The 13270-nt window shown below is 39.9% G+C and overlaps 1 protein-coding gene across 1 annotated transcript in view; it reads right to left on the reverse strand.

The window, feature by feature from the left end:
* The window catches only part of SLIT3 (slit guidance ligand 3), a 467475-nt gene that overhangs the window by 430132 nt on the left and 24073 nt on the right, over window positions 1–13270 (reverse strand). The gene's annotated exons all lie outside the window — the stretch shown is intronic.

The raw sequence follows: 13270 nt of genomic DNA on the forward strand, positions 1-13270 counted from the left end.
AACAATGGAGAAGTTATTAACTGTGAAATTCCTGCCTTCCTGGCTCCACCAGGCTAATCATATTCCTTCCTCTGTCTGAAGCTGGGATAGGAGAGAGAATTAACTATTAAGATTCCCCTGATTATTAAAACACAGAGTGAAAAACAACCATTGAAGCCTGGAAAGAAACAATGCTACCAGACTAGAGGAAGATTGATGATGTTTATCAGGATCATTCTCTGAAACAAATGGAGCAAAAGACCTACACTTTTTAATTATAATTTTGCTTTATTCCTTTTCTTCTGGATAACTTCTGGGTGAGTAAAAACACCCTCAATATTGGTATGAAAATTTTCAATTTGTTCTCAAGACAGAGGTCATCTTTTCCTGGAGGGGAACCTTTCTGTGGGCACTGATTTCAGCTGCATCCCTCATGCTCACACCACTGGGAGGGTCATGTCCAGTTCTGGTTCTGTTGTCTCACAGAGCTCCACTCACAAGAAGAGCAAAGAGGAGCTAAATTTAATCTCTACTGAAGGCAGGATCGGCATAGATGGAAAGGAACAAAATGCATATGGAAGCAGAACGAGAACATTGCTCAACTTGCAGCTATTTTAATCTTTTTGCAAGAAGAATCTAAACCAGATTCTTTGCTACTGCAAAAGAAGAAGACGACATTCCAACAATCCTGCAGTGTTCCACCCCTCACATGCAGAACCTCCCTTCCCTCTCAGGGCTAATTGATATTAGCAGAATATCAATTCAATTGATAATATCAATTAGCAGAAAAGAATATCAATAATTGATATTATTATCACCAGGGCAAGGTGACAGAAGGTTCAGAAGAATTTCAGGGTTCAGAAATCCAATAACCTGGTAAAAAGAACATCTAAAACATCAGACTTATGCATTTCTCATACAATTAGTTGGGATAATATGAAAAAGCTTCAGTGCAATCACAATCCTTGACTTCTCACTCATTAATATACAAGGTGTACAAGGAGAGGTTTGAGAAGCAACATTACAGATCACACCAAGTATAACTGTAGACAGTATTTTGAGATATTCTGAGACAGAGCATTATCAGCTTCATGCTTTGTTCTCACAGCTTCAGGACAGTTTTACTCTGAATAAGAAACAAATCAGAGAAAACCCAAACCCTCTTTTCTGCAAAGTTTCAGTGAGTTGATGCCCACTCACTCCATGAGAAATTTCTTCCTTCAAAGTCCCTTCAGACACTTGCCTGCTTCCCATGGCCCATGGAATCAACAAGAAAGCCCAAAGTAAAAGCACTGCAAGTATCATTTATTCAAACTGGGCAAACTGTGCAGTTTTCCAATGCAATTTGATTTCTCATTATGCCACTGACTCGGTTTGAAAATTTTGGATACCATAACATCGGTTACTTCAGGCAAACTGCAAATATTCAGGGTCTGAGGAGAAATCACCATATTTACATGCTATGGAGGAAAAAAGAAAAGGACCTGGCTCTGCTAGATAATCTCACAGCAAAAATCACACAGCAAAAATATCTTCTGCACATCTTTGTTTTGCATTTGCAATATCTTGCAGTATTCTACTAATATCAGTGAACACATTCCACCCAGAAGTTTAAGCTGATACACAGGCTCTGACTTAAGCCTGACAGTTTTATTATTGTCTCCAAATAGAGCAATTACCTGGTTTTGACCCCACAAATGTGTGATACCCATCACCCTCCAAATCCTGTCTGCCTTTCTCCTGAGCATTGCCAGCTTTGACCCAGATCAAAGCACTCCATATTTTTCATGAAGTAAGGAGCACTCACAGTTGCTTTCCACAAAAGTTCAACAACTTTCAAGTCTAACACCCATAATCACATTGCTGCCTATTACACAATTCATTCTCCAGCAAAAAAAAACCAAACAAACTACAGTGGTTTTACATTTTTTTAATGGGTAGCTTTAAAGGAGCAGTCCTGCTACTTCAGCCTTTAATATCCAGAAATTATTCAAGTAACTTTGGGTTCACTCCCCAGCTTGGCCATTTATTTTATTTCACACTCAACACATCTGGGTCTCCCTCTTGGCAGTAAGGAAGGTCCCTTTTTCTCCTTTGCTGTCAAGAGCTCTGTGGCATGATCCTTGCAGATGTGGCTCAGGGAACAGGATGCAGTTGAAAGAGTTCCTACGAGTTACTTTAAGGAAGAAGTGGTTACATCACAAGCCTGGGCAGAACCAATAAGCAATAAAAATGACTTAATGCATAAAAGACTCAAACAGAAAGACAGGAGTTACTAAACTCCAAGGAGTAACTAAGTTTTTCTTTGGAAGCACTGGCTTGGGAAGCAGGAACAGGAGCACAGCCAACTGCCTGCAATGGTTTCACCAGAAAATCCTATTAGAGTCAAGAAATCCGTTGTGATCATTAATGTAACTTCTCCTTTGCTCCGTATCACTTCCTCTTGGTAAGGAAAAACAGTCAAGATGCAGCACCCAGTAAAAAAAAGTCAACCTTATCCATTACTTTCTGTCATCACCTCTTTATATTACTGCCCTAGGAAATAAAGCCAGACGATCTATAATGGAATTTCAATAAGGGCACTCTGAGGAAGCCCAGAACAACCATATTACAGGATTATGGTGTGGGATAAATGAACTTCTTCATCCACATGATGCGTTATTTCAGAAGCTTTTACAAAAAACCTGGGAGAGATACCACTGCAAGTTGCTAAGGGACCATTTTTTGAAGGAAAACTGTTTATAATAGTTAGAACTTTGTGATCCCTTATTACAAACTTAGCAGGCTGGGTGGTCCTGGTTCACATTTTCAAAGCTGTCACAAGTAATAACCTTTATTACCAACTTCTCATTAGGCTGAGAAAGATTACCTCCCCTCTCTCAGAAGTGCAGGGTACATGTCTGTGCATTTCAGCAGCACAGGAACTGTGGCTCTGTAACACTTCATAGCTTTCAATATTAGAATCCTTTTTTTTTCCTTTCTTAAGTATCTCCTCATGAAAATATCTGACATTAGGATGGAGGACAGAACTACACACATGGTCTCTGGCTAGGAGCAAACAACTAATACCGGCAAGGGAAGCAGGAGGAACAGGTTTAAATTTCAACTTTTCCCAAAGCCAACGTGAAGAACCAAAAACATATAACATAATTATATTCCTGGGATCATCAAAAAGTGCAATAAATGCCCTGAAGTGATACAGAAATGGACAGAAACCTCAGTATTAACCCAAGTGAAGATGAGAATAAAGACTCTTAATTGTCAGTGTTTATTAATGACAACACCAAGAACATCCTCTAAATCCAGAGGTGTATGCCCAGTCTCTTAACACAGTAGCAAGTTTACACAACTACTGAGTTACAAACATGCACGATAGTAGCTTATACATGTCTGCAGAAGACTCTAATGTACAAAAATTAACAATTTCTTTTAACTACCATTCAAAGAAGCCAAAAAAGTCTGATCCATAAACACTCAAGCAGAGACGGTCTCTGCTGAAGCTGCTTCTCAGTTTCTGAAAAGCTTTTAGAAAGTTCTCCTATTTCAAATCAGAAGAAATTAGGAACTCACACTGTGTAACTTCAAAACACTCATATAGAATGATAAAAACAGGGTTACTTTTTCATTACTCCACTGACTATTGTGAGAAGAACAGGAACATAATCCAAGAAACATAATCTGCTGGAGTACCCCTAAATGTCCATAACTTTTAATATTTCATCAATTTTTGTAAAGACAGTATCATACACATGACTAAACCATTTTTTACACCAGTGAGTAATCTCTCCAGGTCAGGAAAGAAAACCTATGAAGAAAGGAAGAAATAAGTTTTAACATTCACCTCTCCAAGCCATGCTGCCCCTGTTGACAATCCTTAAAAGTTTATATTATTTCTAGAAGTCAGAAATTGCTGCGAACAATTAGCAGGAAAACTTCTAAGTACAACTCTTATAGTACTTTCTAGCAGAAGGAACAGAACCCTGTTCCTGCTTGAATAAGGCAGCCCCAGCCCTGCTCCCCACACCATCCATATATAGTAAGGAATGCTCAGGGCACCGTGGTGCTCCTTCTCCCAGGGATCTGTGCCAAGCAGAACCAGGGAAAAAGGAAGGATCATCTCCTGCTGAAATCAAACTGGATGCTTAAAAAAAGGCTCCAGCCTCCCAAGCCAATGGAATGGAACAAGGAAATGATGAAGTGGCACAAAGAGCACACTGCACACTTGGGTGCAATGTGACAAGGAAAAAGCCAACACCAGTAAGACATTGCCCTACTCACACAGATCAAATAGAAACAGCTCTCAACTCTGTCAGCAGTGGAATTACCTGTCACAACTCAGCCAAAGGACAGCATCTCCTGAGGAAGCCACAGAGTAACCAGCCACAAAATCCACCTTGCCTAAAACAGAGTGCCCAGCTTCTGTGATAGTTACTCTGATCCACTTCTGCTTTCCCAGGTTTTCAAATGCAGGGATCAGCTCTTCTGAGGTGTTCCAGCACCTCCCATTCCTCTCCTGTATTCCTGACATACTACAGGACATCTACTCCACTCAGAGTCACCAAATACCAATATGAAAATGTACATGGAATGTCCATAACATCTGCATGAAGCCTAAAATCCTCTTTTTTTTAGGGAACCTCATACTAGAACACCTTGACACAAGCAGAAAGATCCAAAGAGATTATCTCCAAGGAACTGAGAGCATGACGCTAACACAAAGATAATTTTAGCCAACATGGATTGGTTTGTTGTGTTCCATGTGGAAGGAAGGTGCAGCTTGAGGGGAGCTCCAGTTCAACAGTCACAGCCAAAATGGAGCTGTGCCACAGGAAAAGCAAAGTCAAGACTGTACTGATCTGCTCTGTGGCAGAGAGACTTCAAGACCTACATATTCATGTATTCTCCATGAAGAAAAGGAGGTTAAGTGCTTTGAATTCATCATTGTTTAACTCAGGAGCAGGATTATTTAAGGATTGCTGTGCTCCACAGCATGAAATTCAGCCAACACTTAGGGTATTTCTGGGACAGCAAGCAGCATAATCCTTCTAATATGAGGAAGCTCAAAGAAGCAAAACCCTTTTGATGAAATTATTTAAGCTAAATAAAGTTCACCCAAATAACTCCAGACCACTGATGCAGCAGTTCTTACCCAACAGCAACACAGACACTTAAGCATTTCCTACAGATCTGGAAGAAATAACTGCTAAATCCTGAAGTGTTTTGCTTAAACAAATACCTTCATAAATCTTCACCAAGTATAAAAAACCCTGCTAAAATCCAACAAACAAGCCCCAGAAAAGAATAATGTTTAAGAGCTGTGATGCAATGTCCAGTGGTGATCAGCTATTCCAAGAGAGTTATGGCTCACTGCAGTGGAAGTGTCCTCACCCCGCTTGCTCTGTAACCACTGCTTTCGGAAGCTCAAGAATCCTGCGGTTACAGAACCTCTTGTCTGCATAAATGAGACCCAAATTTGTTTTTCCATGAGTTCTTGTGGGTCAGTGACCTATTACAAAAACGTTTTTGATGAAATCAGGTTCATTTATTTTCATGTTGTTAAAATAAACCTCGTTGTTTTGTGGCCCTGGTCAGAGGTACTAATGCAAACCAAACCCTCTCACTGAAGCATTGCATCCTGCTCCTTGCTCCTGCCCTCAGCCTCCCCTGAACTTTTCCTGTGCTAGGACTCCTCCTGTGCTGGCCTATTGACAGAGCTGCTAATGGCTTCCCTTGCAAAAGAGGGGCCAATTTTTCATTTTTTTTTTTTTAATAACATTTGCAAAAGAAATAAAAGGTTTGCTCTTGGACCAGCCATAACCAAAAGCTTGGCTGTCCAGCAGTGGCTGAGTAATGTGTAACTATATAATTATGTGCTACAGACAGAGCAAGCCATGAAATGTGATGGTATTAGTGCCCTCTAGGAGCCCACAGGACATAAATACAGTAACTAGGAACTATCATTTTTCCAACTGCACATACCTATTAGAAAATATCACCTCCACACACGTCCAAAGAAGAAGTGGTTTCCTTAATGACTTCATTCACTGAATAGCCCCAAAGGGTAAGGAAGTGACAGCTGCTGTACCATTTTAAAATTTATTTCACAGGAGGCCCATGACAATAATCACAGAAATGGGGTTCTTGGACAAAACCCATGGACAAGAAAGAGCGGCAGGGATTAATCTTTGAACTAATTTATAACTAACACAGGCTTAACTTTTTTTTGTGGTGGTGGTATATTTTTTTTGGTTGGTTGGTTTTGGGTTTGTTTTTTGTTTTTTGTTTTTTTGTTTTTTTTTGCTAAATAAAGATGGTCCAGTAGAAACCCAAAGCAGCAGGTAGTGCACAAAGCATCAGTTCATCAAGGTTCTCTGGCTCCTTTTCTACCTTCTTTTTTTCCATTTTACCTCCAGATTGTGTGGACAAGCCCTACCCCTTGCAAGGCACTCATCAATAGCAGAATGACGGAATTTTTACCATTTCAGAATGTTTGTGCCCCTCACATCAGTCACAATTCCCATAAAAGTGTCTGGGGTGCAGGAACACACATTATCACACAGCTGACACACGTGGAGCAAGTTTTGCCAGGCTGACTGGGGGATTGATTTCCTCAATTCATCTGCACCTATTTTCAGTCATCAAAGTCCAAGTGCAGCAAATGCAGGACTTTTTTGGCAAATTGACAGCTTGTCATCATTTCACCAGGGTCAAAGGAAAAGTCAATTTTTAGGTTTTTCTAACTGGATGGTAAGAAATACAAAATATTTTCAAGGACATAACCTGTACTCACACCACACCAGCTCACCTGGTGTGAAAAATAGATATTTCAATGCTTGCAGTAATGCTTGATTAATTTCAACAGAAACTAAAGTTATGATTTTTAATATAAAGAAAAAAACCCCAACTTCAAGATCCAAGCCACAGATGCCTCTCATGGGAGGTACCACCCTGCTCAGAGCACGTGACACAGCTGAGCACTGCTCTTTTCCCAGTGCCCAGTGCCCACAGAATGACCAAGTCTGCCTCCAAAAAAAGCCCCAGATACATTTTTTTCATGTTTCAGCTTTTCCTTATGCTTCTGTAAGTCATGTTCTACCCAGTGATGCTTCTAAAAATCAGCTGACCTTTTCACCATGTGCTTTAAACTACTGAAATACTTAGAACAGAACCACAGCCAGCTTCATTAAGACACTGAACAGGACAGTGGCTTCTGTACAAGCAAAACACAGACTGGGGGCATCTGAAAATTAGCCACGTTTTGCTTCTAGAAGTAATTTCAAGCTTTTTGTTTTTGTTTGTTTGTTTGATTTTGTTGGGTTTTTTTGGTTTTTTTTGTTTCACCACAGTCTTACTCCAGTAGTGATCTATACTTACACTTGAACCACTCCATCTCCCAAAAAATAAACAAGTTCTACCTGCAAGGCCCTATTGGCAGGAGAAGATAAACACTAATTAACCTTGAGACGCTGAGGCATGGACATTAAAGAAGTGTCTCAGTGTGAATATAGACTACTTGGTTATTCTGGTGCACATTTATATTACACAATATTCAGTTTTAACCACGAACAGAATTAATATTTTTAGAGTTTAAGTAGGACAGCACATCCCCGATACTTAAGAGGTGGTCAGCTAGGTCAGCAGGGGCAGAATTAGATTTAGGAAAGAGAGAGCTCAGCTTCTTGCTACAGGTGAAAACCAGCAAATCTCCATTTCTGGGGCAGCCTCCCAGCCCAGCCAGCTCCACTCCCCATTCCCAGCAGTGCCCATGTGCAGGGCACACAGGGCAAGGGTGCATCACCCTCTCTACACCTCTGCCAGCCTCCCACCTTTCCCGGTGGGTTTCTCAGCTGGCTGGGGGGCTGGTGTGCTCTGGGGAGTGCCTTTGAAGAGTCTGATCTGTGCACTCTGTAGCAAGGGGAAGTGAACACCCCCAGGGTACAACTGATGAGAGGGGATCCAAGCTCCCTCCAGAGCAGAATCAAGCTGGGCAACTCTGGGCAATGACATGAGGAATATTGTGAACATGGAAAGCTGCTACGTGAAGGTGTTGCTGCTACTCTATTGCTGTCAGGGTCAGAAAACAGCAGATGAAGCAGTGATGATGACATGGCCCACCCTCAAGCAGCAAAAAGTGCATTACAGCCCTTAGAAACTGCAGAGCCACACTCCAAATCAACACAATTCTTGAACAAAGTAGTCAGACCCTACCCATGCAAGTTAAAACAATTAGTCCCTCCAAATAAATTCATGAATTTACCATGTATTTTTCAGAGATGTTGTCTGAAAGGGAAGCCCTGAACAAACCCCAGACTTGAGAGTAAAAACAAATGGAAGGGACTCAAATAATACTGTAAAAATTCTGCAGCACCAAGTGCTCCATTCTCCATGACTGTCCCATCAGCATCCAGGAATAAAACCAATAGCACCCTGTCAGATACTCCCACCCAAAACATTCTGGCTCCTCATGTTGATCTTCTCACAATGTAAACAGTCACACACTCATTTGAAAAGCAATGCTAAATTGGCTTGAAAATGCAAAGTAAGAGAGATTGCTTTGTCAGATATTGGTTACAGGACTCGTTTTTTTATGACTGGAATAATTTCTCAGAGGATGTGGGGAAAAAGTTATCAACAATATTAATTAAATATTAACCAATATCAGTAAGTATTACTTAAATTTGCAGGCATCAGCCAATGCAACAAAGAGCTTTATACTGCTCAGCTCACAGCTGCAGGCAGCACAAGAACTAAGTGCTCATCTAACCAGGAGACCAGAGCACACCTCCAGGTGTCCCAACCTGAATTTCAGTGTTGTTTACTCTCTGCCAGCTCCCACAAGGAGTGGTTCAGTTTCCAAGTAGTCTCTGATAGAAACAGTTTTCCCCCATTTACAAAAGATGGCACCACTGGCACCCAGCCTGTGACCTGGGATTAGACACCACAGGACTGTTTTCCCCCACGAAGGCAGCTCCTGCAGCAGCAGTTCTGCCCAGCAGGGAAGTGCAGCTCAGGTTTTGACATATCCCACACCCAGTTCCTCAGGGGCCAGGGGGATGCTGCTGTCTTTGGGGGGAAAGCAGAGAAACCCACACTCCAGGGTGCAGAGACAGCTCCAGCAGCCCCTGGGCAGGCTGGCAGCACACCTGGTACTGAACCAACCCAACCCACCTGGGCAGCTGGAGCAGCAAGAGGGAAACACACAACTGCTAAAACCAGTTAAATACCCAGTTAATAATCAGTTAAATACCCAGTCACAGCTCTAAATACCCTTTAGGGCGTCCCTGTTCTCCTGCATTTCCAGATCAGCATTTCACGAGCACAGATTTCCAATGGGATGTGTCACCCATCACACCACAGGAAAATGGAGACTGAAAACAAGAAGGAATTTTTTTTTCTCTCTGAAAGGTTAAATGGTTAAATTCGACCTGTGTGACATCTTCACAGCTCCTTGTGGCCTCTGAAACGTGCAGTGCATGCAGCTCAGCAGGAACACCCAAACTGCTCACCCTTGTGTAAACACCAGGGTCTGCTCCATGCTGCCAAGGATTGCCTTTGTTTACAGCAGCAAAGAGCTGCCCAACCCTTTTATTTCTTTCCCAGCTACTCTGAAGCACCTACCAACCTCTCCACTCAGCATGGTAATTGTGGAAGATGCTTTTTGTATTACATGATTTATTTAAAGCCTGTCCAATCTCAATTTATGAAATAGGGATTGTGAAGCACTACATAACAATTTATTCTTTTCCTTAGCATCTTTGGTCACTAATAGCAATTTTACAGTACACTGTGCCAAATAAATACACTTTAATACCTCAATCAAGCATTTGGGAAGCTGCTTACAAAGACTCAATGCACAGTAGCATCACTGCAGTTAAAAATCAAACCTAATCTCCATTTTGACCTGTGTCTTCACACACACCCAACCAAAACCATACCAGGGTTAAAATCTGGATTCTAGCTTTTTGTTATTTTCTTAGAGCTAATTATTTTTCCCAACTTTGAGAAGATTTGATTTGGCCACGCTTATACATTTTTCCCCCCTCCCCTAAACAACAAAAACACAGTTTTAGTGTTTTCAGATGTTGAGATCTTTTATGCTTGCTAAAGACACTAATTTGAGTAGAAAGAAGCAGCCATCAGCCAAAGTCCATTCTTTTGAAGATTACAGAGCTACGTGACAATTTCTGGCAGTTGGCCGTGGAAAAGTCAGGATCTGTTGGTGTCTTATATCCTGCCTCATTTTTCACATAAATGTGTGACATACATCTGGCTCTGGAAGAAATGTCAGTTCATCTTTCAGGCCCACCAGTTCGCCTCTTGATCCTCCTGGCACGTGACATTTCATAATCATTTATCTTAAAATCCTACACTGTGTTAATAGCAAAGCATAAAAGTGAAATGCTAAAATCCAAAATAGGGGTCAGGTACCTCACCACTAATCTTTATGCTCTGGAATAAAGCTCTACAACCTTGCTGCAATAAAAGCACTGGAAACATTTTGGCTTTTCCACTGTGGTGAGTACCACTGGTCTTTCTCAGGATTCTGGATCTTAGCATTCAGCAGAACTTACATCAAACACACTGAATTTTGGGTTAGAGTCCTTCATTTTCCAAGTGCTGAGTACAAACGTGCCAAAAAATGAAGTGGTTTCTACCTTCCACTTCCACAATGCTTCATTTCTCATCTTTGTGCTGTCTGGCAATTCAAGACACCTTTCATGATGTTCTTTCTTCAGCTGATATGGCCAGATTTTATTGAGCCAATATTCAATTCTGACCATATCCTCCTTTATTTGCATTTGAAGCATTAATGTCCCACCAAAAACAAAAAATCAGAGTAAATCTAAATAACTGGAGGGCCACCCCCATGGCAGATTTAGCAGCAGTGGGTATCAGCTCTAAAGACATTTTATTTAAAGTTTACTTTACAGGACAAGTCAAACAAAATGTTGCTAATTTGTTCAGATAATAAGGAAGTGCTTCAATGTCCAGACAAGTGAAAATAAAATGAGCTCTAATATTCACCTGAGCCTAAGCCCTTTGGAAGCTTACCATGAGGAGTGGAACATACTCCCCCTGTTACTTTGAATGAAAACCTTTATATGTGGTATTCTGCCAGGAATAGAAATTACTCCTGTTCTTTAAAGTTTGACCCAGTACAGCTGCTTTGTTTAAAAATAAGTTAATGATTACTTTTGCATCCACTTCAATAGATCAAAAAAGAACATTATTCCAAAAATCGAAGCAATGTAAGTGATTTTTATTTGTTATTTGAAAGAAATTAAATGGAAAAAAGCCAGTTTTTTTTAATGCAACCAACATACTTTATTCATTAACATTTTGCAATGTTTGACAATACTTAATAAAATAGCTTTAATATTACCTAAAATGTTGCAATTTAGCCTTTGTGAGTTACGCCAAACTTTCCACAGTCCATTCTCCAAAGCCTTCTCATAGCAAAAAAACCCAGATTTATAGTTTTGTCCTAAAAATGATTTAAGCTAAAATACCAAAAATTTGCAAGTGTCCAGACCTCCCTTTCATACTACATTAATTTAGGAAATATTTTAATGACAGGCAATCCTAAAAGAGAAGCAGAGATGCAGTATGGTGAACAGGCCAAGTTAAGAGCTCGTACAGGGAAGGGAAAAAAAGCTGAGACTTTCAAACATCACAGACTTAAAGAGACACTATTAAAGGTATCATATTTCCTGCCTTCTGCTTTCACAATATATATTGTTTTCATTTGCTGGCAGAGCAGGCTCTGCAGAAACACACAGATGACACTTGAGTTTTGTTTCTGGCTACCAAGAGCCAGCCTTTCTCCTGGAAGTTTTTCAAAACTCTTTCAAAATATAACTACCTGAACCTATATCTAAATATAGGTATAAGAAAACTACATGAATCTTTATCTAAATATAGGTATGAGAAAGATTTATTTACGTATGTATTCACATGTATATAAAATGAGCTTAAAACTAGGCCTTGGTAGTTAGGATACTGACTCTTCACAATGATATGTATGAGAAAGATTTATTTACGTATGTATTCACATGTATATAAAATGAGCTTTAAACTTGGTAGTTAGGGTAGTGACTCTTCACAATGATACATAATGTGAAAAAACTATTCTACAATGTCAGGCTATGTTTAATTTTAGAAAATTAAACTAGGGGTTGTTTTTTTTTTCTGAAATAAATCAGCTATGGCAAAACTCTGCACCTGAAAGTACCTTCTAATTGAATATAGGTGCAAATCTGTTAGGATTTAAAACTCATCTTCCTTATTGCCATAGATGGAGCTTTCTGATTCATGACGAAAGTACTGGGTAAATTAATTTTAAATGTTCAGCACACTCATTAAACAACTCAAATGCAAATGTAATCCTGAGAGCATCTGAAACAGCTTTAGCACAGCATCAGCTCAATACTCCAGACTTCTCTTGAATAATTGCTGGTGGGCACTTAACTCTTGAAAGCTGCTTTAGAAAATATCAATGGGAAAACAACAAGTCCTACAAGAAATGCCTTGCAGATAACAGTTACCAACCAAGCATAAAAAGCCTGCATTCCAAACCAGCTTGGGATATTGTTCTGGTCACCTACCTCTAACAAAGAACAATTCTCCAAGGTATTTCAGTTTTACAGAGATTTTGTTCTGCTCTCACCATAAACAGACAGAATTAATGATGATGAACAGGAGCACACCCAGCTAAGAGCAGCAATTGGGTGCAGAATTAACTTTGTCCTTTTTAATATTGAAATTTATACTCCTGCAGGGCCAGGAGTTTCCTACAAACTGACTCCAGATTAAGAGACATCCTACATTCACCTTCTCCAAAAAAGAAAAGAAATTAATTTAATTGCTATCAAAAGCAGAGGAACTCTACAATCCATCCTCCACTGAGTCCTCCTTGATACCCTGGAATCCACTGCTAACACTGGCATTATGCTGTTTCAGAGGAAATGAAGCAAATCATAAAATTAAATATAAAGGCAGTTTTAGAAATACTGTAGTTCTCAAAGGAGAAAATTTAAATTTCCATCAGCACAGACATATATAAAATACAAAAATATATAATAATATGAAATTACTATTAAAAAAAAATCCTTCCCCCACATTCCAATTTTAAGACTTGCCCAGGTAATGTCCTTCTGGCCTTATTGAGCCTCTGGTTTCACTTCCAGCTTTGTTTTCTTGGCAGTCACTCTACATTTAATTTCAAGTATTAGCTATCATGTCATGTAAATTCAGCTGTCTTTAAGAGCCTGTTTTAATTTAGGTGGGTACT

The sequence above is a fragment of the Pyrgilauda ruficollis genome, unplaced genomic scaffold (assembly GCF_017590135.1).
Source record: "Pyrgilauda ruficollis isolate IOZ18807 unplaced genomic scaffold, ASM1759013v1 scaffold86, whole genome shotgun sequence".
Classification (NCBI taxonomy): Eukaryota; Metazoa; Chordata; class Aves; order Passeriformes; family Passeridae; genus Pyrgilauda; species Pyrgilauda ruficollis.